At 49.7% G+C, this 18,200-nt stretch overlaps 1 protein-coding gene across 3 annotated transcripts in view; it reads left to right on the top strand.

Annotated features, from left to right (window-relative positions):
- Positions 1-3,061: 3,061 nt before the first annotated feature.
- GSN (gelsolin) overlaps positions 3,062-18,200 on the top strand; it is a 56,049-nt gene continuing 40,910 nt past the window's right edge. Inside the window, exons 1-2 of one of the 3 annotated variants that reach the window (XM_068552753.1) lie at positions 3,062-3,168; positions 15,412-15,501. The gene's annotated coding sequence lies outside the window, so the exon portion shown is untranslated. Of the gene's footprint in view, positions 3,169-15,411; positions 15,502-18,200 lie in introns of those variants that run through there. The other 2 variants (XM_068552755.1, XM_068552756.1) reach the window with 2 other exon arrangements.

Genomic DNA, 18,200 nt, shown 5'->3' with positions numbered 1-18,200 from the left:
ACTTCCTGGGTTTCCTTAGTACTCACGCCCTGCTTCTAGTCTGACTCTGAGGCCCAGCTGCATCCCTGCCCTGGGGCTCCTTGAGATAATTCCAGGATCTCTCCTGAGAGCAATTCTTCAATTACTCCTTTGCATAACATCTCCACTTGGGCTCTGCTTCTATAAGGCATTCACTGCTCAAAAAATACCTGTCCTTATAACTTATTTTTCTGAAGCTAGCTCCAGGAGAGGTCTGCATCCAACAGAGCCCCACAGATCCAGAAGTCTTCCCTGGTCAGCCCAGCCTTTTCCTCCCTGAGTTTCTTCACACCCATCTAGTCATTTAATGAGAGTCTCATTGGCTTTCTCTGTGGAAGACCCCTGCCTCACAATGGTGGCACTGGCCTTCAGAGATGACCAGTCCTCACATGCCCAGTTAATCAATCACAACTGTTATGTCCCAAATTCTAATTCCAAATTCTGATAGTCCAGTTTGGTTGTGGTGTCCACTCCAGATGGTGTCAACTGTCTTTGTGGTGGGGTGAGAGTTATAGTACCAACTTGGGTACCAAGTGAGGGCCACCACTATGGATGGGGAAAGGCATTCTCAGAAGAGGGAGCGGGTACCCCCAAATTGTCTACTGCATGGCCTGGGTGTGGCCTTTGTTTCCCCCATCCTCACTCCTGGGAAAGAGGTGGTCTTCTGGCAAAAGACGTCAAAAAGTTCTTCCATGAGAGGAGATCCATATCAGCAAGAACAAGAAGACATTCACTCTGAAGGTTAGCTACAGGGCAAATAGTCCTTACTGATCCCTAGACCAATGGGGAGAGGAGTACAAAAAGGAGTCTAGAAAGAAATGAGAATAAGACACCAAGGCAGAGGGGACCTCTATGCATCCATGCAAGGCAGACTTGACCCTGACTGAAGGGTAAGGCCAAGATATATCCTGATTAGCTGTGAGACACACATTGTCCTGTTGATGTATGTAAAGCAAAGCACTAGGAATTTGCTTGGCCCTCCGATGTCTTATTGGATGTCACGATTGTTGTCATAATCATTTTTTAAAATTATTTCTCGTGACAGCCTAGACTTATGGGCTTCTCCAGGACCAAATGGAGCTGTCAGAGTGTTCTGTGGGCAAGCCTCTCTGCTCTCTTGGCCTCAGTTTCCCCATTTCTAAAATGAGGGGTTGGACTAGATGTTCTCCAATGTTTCCTCCATGCCAATATCATATCCTCCAGTTCTCTGGAGACACAGATTCAGAGGTTTCCCTCTCTTTGCCTGAGAGAAGTTGCTGGGGTTGGAAATGATATGTTAGATAATTCGAGGTCATGTGTATAACAGGGGCTGTAATCAAAGAGCTTAGAACTAAATAGTCTGTGTTTATGCCTTCCTCCCCACCTGTCCCGCAGTGGGCCACAGGCAGCCTCTGGGAAAAAGCAGGGAGTGGCAGAGAGGGTGGGAGCCTCCTGGGGGTGAGGCATCCTGCTTCAGTTCTCAGAGAATGTGGAACTGGACAGAGTTTGCCAAGCCAGGAAGAGTGGTAGAGTATGACAGAGGACATTGAGCAAAGGAGAGGGGGCCAAAGACTCAGACATGTACAGTGTCACTTGTGTGAACTCAGGAGAGCTACTTAACCTTCTCTGTGCCTGGGTCTCCTCATCTGAAAACTGCACATGGTAACGCTTACCTTGGGGGAGCAGGGAACGGGTAAGGTGAGGATGAACGTCGGTAGCATGTGGGAAGCCCAGAGCATGGCACAACGTGTTCAAGAAATGGTTCTTGTAATTACTAGAGTTGTAGAAAGGGATTGGGGGCAGGAGGAAGAGCCAGGCTGGGATTTCCCCAGGCCCTGTGGCTTCCCTGACTGCTACTCAGTGGAAGAACTAGGAAAAACCAGGAAGTGAGTGTGTGCTCTTAGATTCTCTGCTACTTTGACAACACCAGCTTTTCTGTCTCTGATTCCCAGCCCTCGGCAATTATTGACTGGGTACATTTTACCTTCTGTTGGAGGGAAGTTTACCCAGCTGAACATGGGACTGCTGCCAGCACCTAAGCTGGGAATGGACATCTCAGTCATCTGGTCTAGTCTCCTGTAGTGTGAATCCTCCCAACTTGCAGTCACAGAGCAGCTGCAAGAGGCCAGGATATCACATTTGCACAGGACTGTTGGGAGGCTGTCCTATGCCCTCCTCCATCGTAAATGGCTCTCTGTCAAATGCATGTGAGATGCTATTGCTATAAATAAAATATTACATTTGTTTAAAAGTGACGTTGCATTCATCTTTTTGACAGTGTGGATTTGCTCTATCATCTAAAATAATATCCGCCATCACACTAATAAGAACGTCCATTTATAGAGAACCCACAGTACCAGCCATTGTGTTGAGTCTTTCTCTCACTGAGTCTTCCCAACAGCTCTATGAAGAGGAAACTATGATGCCCATTTTACAGATGAGGAAATTGAAACTTTGATACGTTAAGTCACTTGCCCAAAGTTACAGGACTAGTAAGTGTCAGGGGGGTCCACCCCAGGCGGTGTGACTCCAAAGCCGCCGCTTAATATTTTAAAGACAAGGATGCGCTTTGGCATTTCTTCTATTTCTTGTTTCTGAATGCAGTTGGGAATCATTCTGCTCCTTTGTTCCCTTCAGTGGGTCTAGCTGCTGCTTATACGCCTCCTCGGTTTTGTGGGTTGCCCAGGTTTCAGTGGTTTTGCCTCCTGCAGCCTGACCTCCCCCGGAGCTGAATCTGCCTCCGCACGCTGCCCATTCCAACTGAGCTCTTTGGCCCCAGCCCAGCTCAAGCGCTCCCCGGGTCTCCTCCCCTGCCCCCCAGGTTCCTGCAGATCTCCCCTCGGCCTCCGGGCCTCAGTTCCCTCCCGTGTAAAGCAGGGAGCTTGATGCTTCCCTTGGGCAAGTAGCGAGGGGTTTGGGGCAAAGTCACATGCAGTGCACTCCACGAACCCCAGCCAGGAGCCGGAGCCGCCATCCTCCCCGCCGCCTATGGGAGGGGCCGTCGCTCCTCCCCTCTCCCCCCCAACCGCCCGGCGGCCCCGCCCTGAGGGCGGCTCCCGCCCGCGCCCTGCCCATCCCAGCCCGGCGACCGCAGCGCCCCTGCCCCGCAGCCAGGAACCAGCTGAGCACAGCTGGACCCAGCAGCCGCCGTCGCCAGCGCCGCAGCAGCAGGTAGGGGAGGGGAGCGACCACGACCCTGGGGCATCTGGGGATCCCGGGCCTCTGGGTCCTTCTCCCTCCTCTCGCGGTCCGGTCCGAGGTTGCCCGCGCCTAGAGCTCGGCCCGGCAGCCGGGGCGTCGCTGGAGAAGAGCTTCCTCCCTCACCTTGCTGGTCTTCCAGGGGACCAAGGAGAGTTGCATTGGGGGCTTAGGGCAGGGGAGGAGGAGGCTCAGGCCTCCACCCACAGGCCCCGTTTGCTGCAAGCACCTGAACTAACTTTGACCCAGTTCGCGCGGTTGGGGTTAAGTGGGCCCGGGGTCACCCCTGCACTCGCTTGCCGGCGGTCTCCAGCCCGCGGGCTGGGCGGCGGCTCCGCTGGGGGGCGGTCTGCTCCGCGGATCCTGGACTCCAGGGTTAACGCCTTTGCCTGCGCTCCGCCGACGATGAGGAGCCCTCCACCTCCTTCCTCTTTCAGGGCCCAGGACTGTTAGAAAGTTCTTCCTCCTACTCCAGAATCCGCTTGCATTTGCTACCTGTCGGTACCGTCTCTTCCCCCGCCCTGCAGAGTGTGTTCTCTTCCCTGACTCACACGGAAACTTCTTTCAGAGTTGAAGACAGTGATGGGAATCTCCCTTTCCCTCTAGGCCCCCGTCTCTTCTTGGGTCCAAACGCCCCAGATCGTGATTACAGCAGTGTTTCCTGGCCCAGTGCAGGCCGGCTGCTCTGGGCAGTGGCCAGAAGGAAGCCTGGGTCCTTGGAGACTGTTGGGGGACATTGGCTTCTTCTGCGGCCCCTCATCTGCCCAGACATCCACTCCTTATCCTGCTCTCACATCTTCCTCAGAGCAGAGAGGACATCTTTACAACACCCAGAACTCTGTAGAGCCAAAGACATTCAGGGCTGCCCTGGGGGTAACTGCTTTTTGTGGAAGGCAGGGCCTCTGGGGGCTTTTCTGAGGCTTAATCCTGCAGGTCCTGTTCTCCCAGGACCATGTTTCTGACCAAGGCACTGTGAACTCTTGCTGCACTCCGCTTTACAGTGACTATAGCTTGTTGGAGTCTCCCCCCAGCCCTGTTCGTTCCACAGTTGAGAAAACTGAAGGGCCCTGAGAGTTTGTGACTGGCTGATAGTCACACAATGAGGAAGGGGCAGGGCTGGGACCCAGTTCCAGGCCTCACTTAGCTGACTCCTTCTAGCTGGTGGGGCTTTAGACTCTTTCTTGAGTCTCGAGTTCCCTTCCCAAAGAAACTGAGCACTGCAGCAACACCCCTGCCCCAACACACACCCACACGTCGGGGCACTGGCTGGTGTTTCTTGGGGATGTTAATTAAGGGGTAGAGGCCTTGGAACAAAGGAGGAGGGCTGGGAGTGGGGACAGCTGGCATCCAGCTCTCTTGAAACTCCATTTTCCTCTTTGGGGCCTCGCTATTTATAAATGCCAGGGAAATTGTAAACAGCCGGGGGAGCTTGGATTGGCACCCGGGTGAGTTTCACAGCAGCAAATGTTTCCGTGTGAATCAGGGAAAGGAACTTTACTCCAGAATTTTCCATAGTCTTTTTTATTGTGGACTAACATGAATCTGGAAAAGCAAGCGGCTCCCAGGAGGAGGCTGCAGGGGTTGCCTCTCAGGGCATTTCCTTCCTTCCCTCCTTCCTTGATTTAGCGCTCTTCTGGGCCCGTGTTCTGTGTCTTACCCTGTGAGGGGCCCCAGAGCCTTGAGGAGGACAAAGCTATTTGTCCTCAAGATGCTTCTCATCTATAGTGGTTGGAACAAACATGCAATACTGAGAGCTACTTCAGCCTAAAGGGGTAATTAAGTCTGTCTGGCCGACCCAGGCCTTGGAGATGAGGAATAGTTTTCCAGAGGATAAAGCGATTGGGGAAGAGGCATTCTAAGAAGCTGGAACAGCTCATGCAAAGGCACTGAGGTTTTCTGAACAATCAACATGGCTAGAATGGCAGATGAGCGAAAGGTGGAGTGGTGGGAGTTGAGACTGTAAATCAAAATGGAACTAGATTGTAAACTAAGGGCTTGGACTTACTTTATCCTGAAGGCAGTGATCAAAACTCTCATTAATCTTGTGGCTGATGTAGCAGATGCATTGGAAGGGGCTAACTGGAGGCAGGGAGATCCCAAGGAGGCTGTTGGATGGTCAAGAGAGTGCAGGTCTGGACCAGAGCAGTGACCACGGAATGGACTAGAGTGGCAGATTCTGGAAGCCCAGCTGAAGAACCTGTCAGAACCTGCAGTAAATTTCATCTAAAAGCAGACAATAGGCTTATAGCTATTGGATAAGGTTGCTAAGTTATTCTGAGTTGTTCAGTCTTGGGTTTTACTTTTAAAGCAAAAAAATATTGTTAAAGATTCAAACGTAAAGAAGAGTATAGAGTGGGCTTCATCCCTCTAACCCCCTTCTTTCCGAAGAGGTGGCCCCTGTTGACAGCCTTGTGTGCACTTCTGCCAAGCTGGCACGCGCAAGAGCTGTAGACTGGATGCCTTCACACTTCTTGCTTAGCCATGCAGTGCCAGAGGGTCACTTCTCCCCACTCCATGTGGGCAGTTTGGGTCTCTCATGAGAAGTTGCCAGGTCATGGAGATGATTTCTGCGTGGTCTGTCATCCTTCGCTGAGGCATTGGTCTCTGGTTTCCTTCAAGAAAACTTTACAGCCTGTATCTAGTCTCTGAGCATGTATATTTGGTTATTAGAGATTGTAGGACTACGAGAAGTTAGACACACTGACCTAGGAGTGGAGCTGTAGTCTGAGTTCTTCTGAGTGACCTTGGACAAGTCCCAGTTTGTTGGGCCTCAGTGACCTCATCTGTAAAATGGAGATGTTGGTCTCCGTGATAATAATAAAAAGCTACCTTTTAGTAAAACAAGTGCTGGAGCATTAATTACTTTGTTGGTTCCCCACAACCATTCCTCTAAGGTAGCTACTATTATCCGCTTTTATAGAGGAGGTAACTGAGGCTCAGAGAGGCTAAATAACGTGCCTCGGGTTGTGAAGCTGTTAGGTGTTGGTGCCAGGATTCTGGAGGTCTGACTGTAGAGCTGTAGCTCTTAATCACTGCACTAAATGTTCTCCAGGAGGTTCTGTTTAGTCCTGACATGATGAGAACTGAGGGGGAGTTTTGCTGTGGCTGTGACGAGGGATGCAAATCAGTGTGCGTGGCTTGGGGAGCTCAGCTCTGCAGCACACAGGCCTGGAGGGGCCTCTTGGGACTGTGAGGAAACTCATGCTTTTCTGTACTGTCTACAGGACTCCAGAGTGTAGGTCCATCTCCCCTCCATTTTAGGGAATTCAGGCTCTGAGAGGACACAGACTTGCCCAGGGTCACTCAGAGAGTTAGCAGGGGGCCCAGCCAGGCCCTGTCTCCCTCCTTTCACCATTTGAGCCCATGCTCTGGAAAGCTTTCCGAGGAAGCCAGGAAGAGTGGGCACCCCTCTTGCCCCACGGTTATTTCCTGAGAAAATGCTGGCAGAAGCAGGGAAAACCAGGTCCCAGGAGCTATGCATTTTGGGGGGGGAGGGAAAGAAAGAGACCAGTGTTCAGGCAGCTGGGGGATGTTAAGTAAAAATATCTCCTCCCTTTCAACTGAGTGAGCCTGTGTCATATTTCAGCCTGGTGTGGTTTGAGAGTTTGGAGACCACAGGCAGGCTGGGTTCCTGCTGCTCTCTGGCTTTTCTTCCCCACCCTCCACCCCCGGATGTAGACTGACTGCTCTCCCCTGCCCTGCCTGGGACCACATCAACAATTTAAGGGCAGGGCAGAGGACAGCAGTAGGCGTGGTGGGCAAGGCTGGACAGCAGAAGGCCTGGGCTTGGGTCCTGGTTTTGCCACTGACAAAATACTGGGTGACTTGAGCTAATCCTTGCCTTCCTCTGGGCCCCAGTGTCCTCCTGGCACTAGGTGGGTGGATGGAATAACGTCAGGCTTTCCCAGCTCTGGTGGCCTCTGAGTCAGAGGGCTTTGTGCTCAGTGCAGGAACATGGGACCCGCACGTCTGTAAGCATAAAGTGAGCCCACAGCAGTCATTTTTGTTTAAGTGACTTGCACCAGTGCCAGCTGGAGATTCAGCTACTGTTCATAAATTTGGTCTTTGTGTGTTGAATTGGTTGCCCATTTTACAGATAAGGAAGTTGAGGCCTAGGATTCATTCATGTATCCTAGTCCCTGTTCTATAAGCAATAAGGATGAGGGCCCCTGTCTGTAGTATTCTTACTGTCTGTGTTCACTTTTTGTCTTCACCGCCTTGTTTAATCTTTTAACAGCTCTACTAGGGAGGAGATATTGACTCAGTTTTACAGATAAGGAAACTGAGGTTCAGCCTAGAGAGCTGAAATGCCTTACTTTCTCTTTTTTGAGCCTCACAGTAGCCCTGAGGTTGTTATGGGTCCCATTTCACAGATGAGGAAACCGAGGCCTGGAGATGTGAGCTCTCATGCCCAGGGGTCCCCAGGGGCCACATGGCCAGTTAGGTTCTTTCCCAGGCCCCCCATCCTACTCCTTCCAGTACCTTGCTGGTTCTGCCTCAGAACCTCTTACATTCAATGCTTGGACTCAGGGATAACAGTTTTCTTCCTGGGCTGAAATGTATCCCTGAAACATGTTCTTCCCAAGGGGGCTCCAGCAGCAGTTAGAGCTGCAGAGCTTCTCAGGGAACTCAGATGAAGGCGCCACCACACCAGTGGGAGTGGATTTATTTATTCTGCTGAACTGGTTAAGCAAACTACCTTATTTCTTTCCAGCTTCAACAAGGATATCATCTGGGCTCCGCTTATTTGCCAGACAAAGAATATATACCTGGTATATGTGAGCCTTCAGGGTGGGGCTTGGCCCTTAATTTTCCTTTTATAGTGGCTGTGGCTGTGCTGGGCCCTTGGTGGGTACTCAGTAAATACTAGTTAATTTTGAGGGAGTGGCAAAGTGGTATGGGTGGGATACCCATGGGATATGGGTACTTTTCCCCACCTCCTCCACTGACTTTTTTTCTTTTTCTAAATATGATAACTCTTTATGATAGAAAATGTAGAAAATAAAAATAGCATAAAAAAATGAGAACTGTCCATAATTCTGCCAACATGAGATAATCACTGCTAACATTTGGGTGCATTTCCTTCCTGATATTTTCAGCACATTTTTTTTTTTTTACCCCCATATAATTGTGGTCATACCACGTTTGTAATCTTCTATTCTTTTCAGTTTTTTTCCAACATTATAACATAAATATTTTTTCATGTTATTTAGTACTCTAAATTTAATTTTTAAAAGAGTTTTAAAAGTATACTTACTCAGCCATAAAAAGAAACAAAATTGAGTTATTTGTAGTGAGGTGGATGGACCTAGAGTCTGTCATACAGAGTGAAGTAAGTCAGGAAGAGAAAAACAAATACCGTATGCTAACACATATATATGGAATCTAAAAAAAAAAAAAAGGTCATGAAGAACCTAGGGGCAGGACGGGAATAAAGATGCAGACCTACTACAGAATGGACTTGAGGACACGGGGAGGGGGAAGGGTAAGTTGGGACAAAGTGAGAGAGTGGCATGGACATATATACACTACCAAATGTAAAATAGATAGCTAGTGGGAAGCAGCGGCATAGCACAGGGAGATCAGCTGGTGCTTTGTGACCACCTAGAGGGGTGGGATAGGGAGGGTGGGAGGGAGACGCAAGAGGGCGGGGATATGGGGATGTATGTATTATGTATAGCTGTTTCACTTTGTTATAAAGCAGAAACTAATACACCATTGTAAAGCAATTATACTCCAATAAAGATGTTAAAAAAAAATAAAAATAAAAAATAAATGATTAGAAAACAAAAGTATACTCTACCTAAGAAGATAAATGCATGTTTATTTAAAATCTTTCATTCCAATAGTCTGGGGGAATTAAAGAAATGAAATAATGCATTTTATTTGTAAAAAACAAGTTTTACGTTTTTATTATTAAAATGATAAACGCTGACCTGATTTTTTATTATTCTCTATTATTGTATCTATGGTGTGAATTGTTCACTTAACTGATCCTCTATTATTAGGCATCCAGGCTGTTTATAAACAATCCTGCAATGAACAACATTCTAGTGCATAAATTGTTCCTCTTTCATTATTTTCTACAAGAGAGCCCAAGAAATGAAGTTGTTGGGTCAAAAATGATGTATTTACAGCTTTTGCTACATTTTGCCCAATTGCCACCCTTGAAAGGTTGTAGCAGTTCTTTATTTCCGCCAGCCATTCACAAGGGCGGCAGCATTCTTTAAGGAGCATTGGAAGCTGATTATCAAAAGGCAAGCTGTCCTGTTAGAAGGCTCAGGGACCATTTTCCTGAAGCATCTACTTTATTTCTTCATTTAGCAAATACAGGCATAACTTGGAGATATTGTGGGTTCGATTCCAGATCACTACAATAAAGTGAATATTGCAATAAAGCGCGTCACACAAGGTTTTTGGTTTCCCAGTTCACGTGAAAGTTATGTTTACACTATACTGTAGTCTATTAAGTGTGCAATAGCATTCTGTCTAAAAAAGAAAATGTACATACCTTAATTCAAAAATGCTTTATTGCTAAAAAATGCTACCCATCATCTGAGACTTCAGTGAGTCGTAGTAGTAACAGCAAAGATCATTGATGACAGATCACCATAACAAATATAATAATCATGAAAAAGTCTGAAATATGGCGAGAATTATCAAAATGTGACACAGAGACACAAAGTGAGCAAATGCTGTTGGAAGAATGATGCCACAAGATCATTTGCTCGAAGGGTGCCACACACCTTCAATTTGTGAAAAACACAGTATTTATGAAGCACAATAAACAGAAGTGCAATATAACGAGGTATGCCTGTAGATCTGCACAGTTCAGCATCAGTAAGGGATAACGATTAAGATCCCAGGCTGAAGAGGCAGAGAGAATCTGGTTCTCACTCCAGTTTCTGCTTGGCACTTGCCATAAGACCTTGAGCTTATGCCCGGTCACTGCTCTGCCTCCATGCTTAGGACAGATGGACTTGCCTTTGTGTTTCCAGTGCAGAGACTTTGTTGTGATTGTGGTCACCCTGTGCTGAAGGCTTCTCTCCTGACTGCCTCCTCGCCTTGAAACCGTTTCCAGATTCTGACCATAACGGCTGGACCTCGGGAGTTGCTTGGTCCCATCTCCTCACTTCATGGCCAGGGGTGCTCATGCCCAGCGAGAGCAAGTGAATTTCCTAAAGCCCAAAGCAAGTTCTCTGATTGCTGCTCCACCACTTGTGAGATTTCAAAAGTTCCGGTCTAAACCAAAAGGATTTCAGTTATTATTAAACCCAAGGCCTGGGAAGAAAGGAACTTGGTCGTGGTCAGACCCCGAGCCTGTCCTGGCAGTGTTGTCCTGTGAAAGTCATTTTCCTCTCTAGCCGGTTTCCGCCACTGTGAAATGGGGATGGGCACCTTCTTTGGTCTGCCTGGGTCTACTTTTCCACCAGTCAAAGGCTTAATTACAAGATCCAACGGCAGGTCTTGGTCTCTTGATTGTGCGTCCTAAAGTGGGTGACCTCAAGCTTTTTGAGGTCAGTGGTGCAGATGTTAGGGCAGAGACTTAATATTACAACATAAAAAAAGATGCCTTTGGACCCTTTCTCTCCTCAGGGGAAGGGTTTTGTTAACAATGTTGCAGTTGGATGTAAGGGATATTCTAGAGCATCTCAAGCTTATCCTGCACACAGATCACCTGGGGATTTTGTGAAAATGCAGATTCTGGTTCCATAGGTCTGGAGTGGGTCCTGACACTCTGCATTTCTAACAGGCTCCCAGGTAATGCAGATGTTGCTGGGTCAGGGACCACACTTTGCACAGTAAGATTCTAAATCCTTTGGTAAGGGCCCAGACTAGAGCCCACATCTCTTTTTTTTTATATACAAATTTATTTATTTTATTTTATTTTATTTATTTTTGGCTGCATTGGGTCTTCGTTGCTGCACAAGGGCTTTCTCTAGTTGCGGCGAGTGGGGACTACTCTTTGTTGTGGTGCACGGGCTTCTCATTGCGTTCGCTTCTCTTGTTGCAGAGCACGGGCTCTAGGTGTGCGGGCTTCAGTAGTTGTGGCACGTGGGCTCAGTAGTTGTGGCTCGCGGGCTCTAGAGCGCAGGCTCAGTAGTTGTGGCTCACGGGCTTAGTTGCTCTGCGGCATGTGGGATCTTCCTGGACCAGGGCTCGAACCCGTGTCCCCTGCATTGGCAGGCGGATTCTTAACCACTGCGCCACCAGGGAAGCCGGAGCCCACATCTCTTGATGTCTTCTTTTTGAGGTTCTTTCTACCCATCGTATTTGCCTCCCTCCTCTCTTCACGACACTGAGTTGAACTGTATTTGGTCCACAGTTATGAGTTTCTAGAATCTGAACAGCCCTTGAAATATTTTGCTACCTAATTGCAGAGCGAGGTAGGGCTCTTCTTCAGGAGAGAGTGACTCAGTAGGAAGCCATCTGAAGGGGGAGAAATACAGCTGAAGGACCTAGCATTTGGCATAAACATTTCCACCAGAAGTTTTTATACTCAAGATTATAAATATTATTCTTTTGTAGCTGTAGGCTGCAAACTACAGCCCCGGGGAAGCCCCAGCCTGTTTTTGTATGTCTCTAAGCTAAGAATGGTTTTTACATTTTTTTAAATGTGAAAATGTAAAAAAGAAAACCCAAAACCAAACCAGGAAGAATATGCAACAGAGAGGGTATGTGCCTGCAAAGCCTAAAATATTCACTTTCTGGCTCTTTACTGTAAAAGTTTGCTAACCCCGGTCTAGAGTAAGTGGAGCTTTATATTTTTCTCTAGTGAGCAAGAGGCCCAGCCTTATAGCTTGAAATTTAGTGAGACCAAGGTATCGGGGAGGCAGCCTGACTTGATGGGAGCTGCCCCGACATCTTAGCTGTGTGACCCTGAGCACATTGCTTCACCTCTCTGAACTTGTGCTCTTCCTTCACAAAATAAGGACTGTGACGTCTGCTGGCTGAGTTATTGTGAGGATGAGACATGGTGTATGTAAGGAATTTAACACTCGGTAGGTGCTCAAAAAATGACAGCTGTTGTCATTGGGGCGGCCATTTGAACCCTTCTGGCGTTACTGGACAGATAACATGTTGCCCCCACAAAATCTGAGGGTCCTCCCAGCGAGCTGGGAGCCGTCTTTTAGGATAGAACACCTCTGTTCCAGCCTCCCCCAACCACCCCTTCCCTCCAGGGCAGAAAGCTCCTCTTCAGCCACCCAAACAGATGGGGTTCCTGGTGCTTGTACACTTTCACTAACGGCAAGCTCTCTGCCCACTCTTTCCACTTGTGGGCAGCTCTGACTATTAGAAAGTGCTTCTCTCCCTCTCTAAGATATAATTCAGCAAACAGGCACCACGCGAGCCCCAGACTGGGGTGGTGAGTACTGGAAGGAGACCTCCTCTTTATGGCTCCATCCAACATGTGGGTGGTAGACTAGAGCTAGTGGTTTATGGACCTTGTTTCTAAGTTGTGGCAGCCTTAAGGTCCAAAATGGAAAACAGACCAACTTGGAGTTAGCTGGAGCTAATTCTAAATCCAGTTGAGTTTGAAACTCTGGGGCTCCCGGTGTCCAAAGCCTGGAAAAGAGTGTAATGCTCTTTTTGCCCATAGATGGCAGCACCTGTACCCTTTGCCATCTCTGTGAACGCATGTGCGCATGAGTGTTTATGCATGTGTGCACACACGTGTACACGCATGTGTGCATGCATGTGATTTACTAGTTCTTTCCTTCAATGAATCTTGAGCTGTGGTGGCCCTAGACTAGGCGCTGGGATAGCCAGGAGCAGGTCTTGGTCTGATGGGGGAGGCTGACTTGGAAACAGACCATAACAGTGTGATAGGGGAGGTGGGTGGTGGCTCAGAGGAGCTCAGCCTCACGGGGGAAGGGGAGGTTAGAGAAGAGTTCTTGGAGGAAAGCTGGGCTTGATCATGAGCGGGAGAAAAGAAGAACAGGGATGGAAGAGAGTTCAGGAACAGAGGAAACAGTCTGTGCAAAGATTACAGGAAGATTCAAGGAACAGAGTGCAGCTGTGTCTGGCTGGAGCTTGGAGGGGTGTGGGTGGAAGACAGGAACCGATGAGAGCTGAGGCTCAAGGCGCTGATGGGGGCAGATTGTAAAAGGCGTTGAAAGGTTCGAGGATCTTGTGTTTTATCTGGGGGCTGTCGGGGAGCCATGGTCGAGTCTGAGCAGAGGAGTAACGTGGTCTGGGCTTGCTCTGTAGGGGAGGAGAGAGGAAGTGGGAGGACCAGGTAGGAAGCACTGCAGTATCCCAGGTGAGAGGCAGTGGTGCCTGGACCAAAATGTTGGCAGTGGGGGTGGGGAGAAGTGGATGCATTAGGGTAGAACCAGCAGGCAGTTTTGCAGCTGAGAGTGACAGAGCAGGGAAGGCTGAAGAGGTTGGTGCCCCGGTGTCTGGCCTGGCCCAGTGTGTGAATGGTGGGTGATGGTGCTGATGTTGAGGTGGAGAGCATTGAGGGTGAAACAGGTGACACTTGGGAACAAATGCAGCACTGCTGGTGAGGATGAGCGTGAGATTTGGAGGTGTGTCAAAGAGAAGGGGGCTGGATTTGAAAGGTTTGTCCTCAGGGAGTTAACAGAAAGTGGGAAGTCATTAGTCATTTGCAGGAACCCAGCTCTACTTTGATCTATCCCGCGGAACTGGGAAGTTTCTGTGGAACTCTTTGAAGAGGGCCCATGGAGGTGGCGTTTAACTCTAGGTCATGGGGCCCAGATAATCGCCCAACCTCTTTCCAGATCCCTTGCTATGCACTGGTGCCACTCACAATGCAGAAATGCACAGGAATGTCTGGGCCATTTACTGTCAGCTAAGAACAGGGTTGATTTGTGTCTTAATCCCAGGAGCCTGCAGGGCTCCACTGAATTTGGAATCTTGGACTCTCTCCCCTTGGCTTGGAGAAGCAGGTTTGGGCAGAGAAATTTTCCAGTTCAGGCAGGAGCCAGTGTGCTCAGCTGCTGCCTGAATGTGGATGAGCCGTGAATGAGTCTGGGAGTGAGGTAGGGTGACGATCTAGGTTGTCCCTGAAGGTGTGGGAGCTGAAAGACTGGGCTGCATGATCTACTCTGGGGCCGGCGTAGGCTGGCCCTTCGTTTAGTCATCCAGCGTATACCCACTGGTCCTGCTGTCTGCTAGGTCACGTTGCAGCGCTGGAGCTTCAAAGGCAAAACAGTCTAATGGAGCTCACAGTCTGATGGGAGAGAAAGACCGTCACCAGATAGTGATAATACAGTCTTGCAATAATAGAGCAATGCTAAGCATAGAGGTGGGGACATGGCATGTAAACAGCTTGGGTCCCCAATCTGCACCAGTACAGGATGAGAAAGATATAATTTTTAGAAAAAGGCTTAGAGATTAATAATCAGAGTAAGCACATACACTGTTCAAAACCCTGGACATATTTTATCGCATTTAATCCTCATAATGAGCCTATGGGGTAGGTTCTAACACAATCCCTCTTTTACAGAGAAGAAAACTGAGACTCAGAAGGATGAAGGAACTTGGTTAAGTTACATATTAGTTAAATGAGGGGCCATTTTTGTCTAACTCCAGGATCTTGAACCACAGCTCTGAAGCTGACCATAAGCTAAATTCAGTCATGCAATGAGGTTACCTTCAATGCTCGTGGGACTTTAGGCTGGATTAATAGAGGCATGATATCTAGAATGATGGAGGTGAGAGTTCTGCTTGCCCTGCCCTGGATAGAGCTCGGCTAAATGTTTAATTCTGAGCCTTGTGCTGTCAGTAGGGACAGGGTTCATTTGAAGTAGATCAGGGAAGCAGGGGGAGGGAACCAGACACCTTGATCTCAGGAAGAGCTGGAGGAAGGGGGGTGTACAACTTGCAGAAGACTTGAGGGGCCCAGGGTCACTGTCTTCAAGTCTCTATGGAGACATTGGGAAACAGGGTGGGAGACCTGTTCTGGGGGACCCCAGAGGGTAGAGTTAGGACTAGTGTGTATGAGGCATAGGAAGAGAGATTTTAGCACATCCTTGTGACAAGCCTTTTAACCAGCCAGACTCTCCAACAGAAGGTCTTGCAGCCTTGGCAGGAAGTGAGTGCTGCATTGCTGGAGGTGTGCAAGTAGGGGCTATGTGATCTTGGTGTGGAGGGGGGGTGGGGATTGGGGACGAGTGGAAGTATCACATGGGGCTTTGACCAGATGACCTTGAGCCCCTGACCCTGGGAGTCTTGGCGCTTTCTTTACAGGTGGTGCTGATAACCCCCTGTACCGTGCTTCCGCCTTGGTCCCGACACCTCCCGACAGGAGCAACCCTCTTCACCCAACAGCCCTGCAAGGTAGGTAGAGCAGTGCAGACACCCTGGCGTCCTTCTAAAGCCAGCCCTGGCTGCCCAGGGGAGTCTGGAGGGGACTGTGGAAGCAGCTGCTGGTCACCACGAGTGGATTCAAAGGCGGTCCCTGAGGTTTTTCTAGTAAAAGGCTCAGCGAACGTTTCTGCTCATTACTTCCTTCATTTGCTCCTCACCCTCCCTTGAGACGGAGGCCAGGCAAGGGTGATCCCGTGGGGAAGAGGCAAGAACTGGGCTGGGTGCCAGGGCTCCTGGGCCCCGACCCTGGCTGTGCTGCTTGCGTGCTGGGTGACTGTAGGAAAGCGCTTTCCCTCTCAAGGCCTCTGTTAGCGCTTCGGTAAGAGGGCGGACTCCCGTGAGGAGGAGGTGTAGGAATTCTTTGGAGAGGTGAGAAAAGCTGGGGTACAGCTGCCAAGGAGGCTCCAGGCTTGTTGACCATAGGAGGAGTGAGAAGGGTGAGTCATGGGGAAAGTGGATGAGTCATACCCACCTGGGATGGCCGGCAGGGCGGGGCCCGCCTGACTATCAGATTCACAGGTGACCCGCTGAAGGAGGCTGAGAGGCAGGGGGTGGAGTGCAGAGCCCTCAGCTGGAAGCAGGAGACCTGGTTCAGGTGCCAGCTCGGGTCTCGGTTTCTCTGCCTATAAAATGGGTGCATTGGTCTCCCCCAGTCACCTAACAAGGTTGTCGTGAGTACTGCACGAGCTCATAGATGCTGAAGGGCTTTGTGAGCTGTGGAAAGGGGAAGGATCTGCACTAGGGGAATAACCCAGCTTCCAGTGTCGGAACAGAAAGAAAGAAGTGAGTCTGTGATAGCAACCGTGCGGAGAGCCTGGAAAACACCCCTCCAGGTCATGACATCACCCTTAGCTGCCAAAAGGAGAAGGGGCCGAATGCCTCAGGGCTTACTCATCCTTGCAGCCCAGCTGGCTTCCAGGGGGTGACACGACAAGCCAACTGCAGTTGGAGCTGTTCCTCTTTCCCCAAGCTTAGATGAAAGGGTCTTCCGATGGTCTCCAGAACGTTGTGTCCTCAAAGCTGGGGATTCCTACAAGGCCCGCTGGGTCCGGAGAGGGGGACTTGTCCAATTGTAGCCGCATCCCGAGGATTCTAGATAAAGGGGCATCCCTGATGCTGCCCAGAGAGGAGGGATGGGGGCCATCTTGGTTCTGACGCTCCTGATTTTGAGACTGAGCCCTGACAACTCCCAGAGCCGAAGTGCCTCAAAGCGATCTGTCACCAAAAAGAGAGTTATGCTGTGTTAATGCTTTTGGCGACAGTGACACAGGGACCATCTTCTGCTTTCCCACTTCTGCAGAAGTGAGCACCCACCGAGTGGGAACCTGTCAGCTGAGGGCTTTGTGTGTCCACCCCTTCCCTCCTCCATCCCTGTGCTGTACCCTACCTCACGCCCACCTCTGAGGGGACCCCCCCGGTGACCTCCTCCTTGTCAAAATCCAGTGGTGTTTCCTCCGCTCTCCATGTCCTACCTCTCTGGAGCCTCGGATACCTCCTCCTTCTAGAAGCTCTCTCTTCTTTTTGCTTCTGGTGGGCTGTACCATTCATTTTATCTCCTACTTCTCTGACCTTCCTCATCAGGGCCCTGGTTTTTTGCCTCAAACATTCAGCAGGATTCTGACTACTTCTCTCTAGAGTTACACGTATAGTAACATAGTTACTACACATACTATACTATAGTAATATAGTTCTCACTCGTTCATTCTTTCATGCCTGCATTCACCTGACAGATATTTAGGCCCTGGATTGGGTGATGGAGAATCAGCAACGAACGAGATTTTTCCAACCCTCAAGGTCTTACAGTGTTGGGTCTTACATACATTGTCATACACATAACAAATTCATTCTTTCCTCAGCTTTGAAGGAAAGGACCAGCGTCACAGGAGCATATGGGATTGGGTGGGTGTGATGGGATCTTGTCTGGACAGATGAGGGAGGCCTTCCTGAAAACCCTCAGACCTGAAGAAGAAGTAGAAGGTGGCTGAGTGGGTAGGGACAGAGCCCCAGGCAGAGGGAACAGCATGAGTGAGGCCTTGAGGAACTGAAAGAAGGGAGCACGACGAGAGAAGGGCCTGGAGACCAGCCAGCACCTTGGTCGTGCGGGCCCTTGGGGACCTTGGTTAGGGTTTGGACTTTTTCCTAGACCCCTGGGGAACCACTGAAAGTTTTAAAGTAGGGGAGAGGTTTGCCCCGATTTCATTATTAGAACGCTTGAAAGAGAGAGTCACAAGTCCCACCCTGATGAGCCCCGAGGCTGTAATTTTTGGCTCTTCCACACTGTGGCATCCTGACGCTGTTCCTCAGTACAAGGCTTGGTGTTGGGCAGCCCTGAAATGTGTACTTTCCAGCATTCTCTGGGCTCCTTGCATTTTTTTCATTGCTGAACTTCTGCACTGGGGAGAGGAGGTGAATCAGACCCTGTCCTGCCCTGGGAGATCCAGACTTGCGGTGGCTGACGCCTGGGGCCCTGGGAGCCACAGAGGGCTTCCCCCTGAGTCAGGCGCTAGGCTGAGAGGATGGGCATTCCAGGCAAGGGAGGTGCCCGTGCAAAGGCTTGGCCCCCTGGTGGAACCTCTGTGCTTGGGGACTAGTGAGCAGAGTGGCTAAAGCAGGAGGGTGGGGTTGAGGTGGGGAGACTGGGAGAGCGCGCATGGGAGAGGCTTTGAATG

Source organism: Eschrichtius robustus, chromosome 10, assembly GCF_028021215.1.
Source record: "Eschrichtius robustus isolate mEscRob2 chromosome 10, mEscRob2.pri, whole genome shotgun sequence".
NCBI lineage: Eukaryota > Metazoa > Chordata > Mammalia > Artiodactyla > Eschrichtiidae > Eschrichtius > Eschrichtius robustus.
This window is presented reverse-complemented; position numbering and strand designations above follow the sequence as displayed.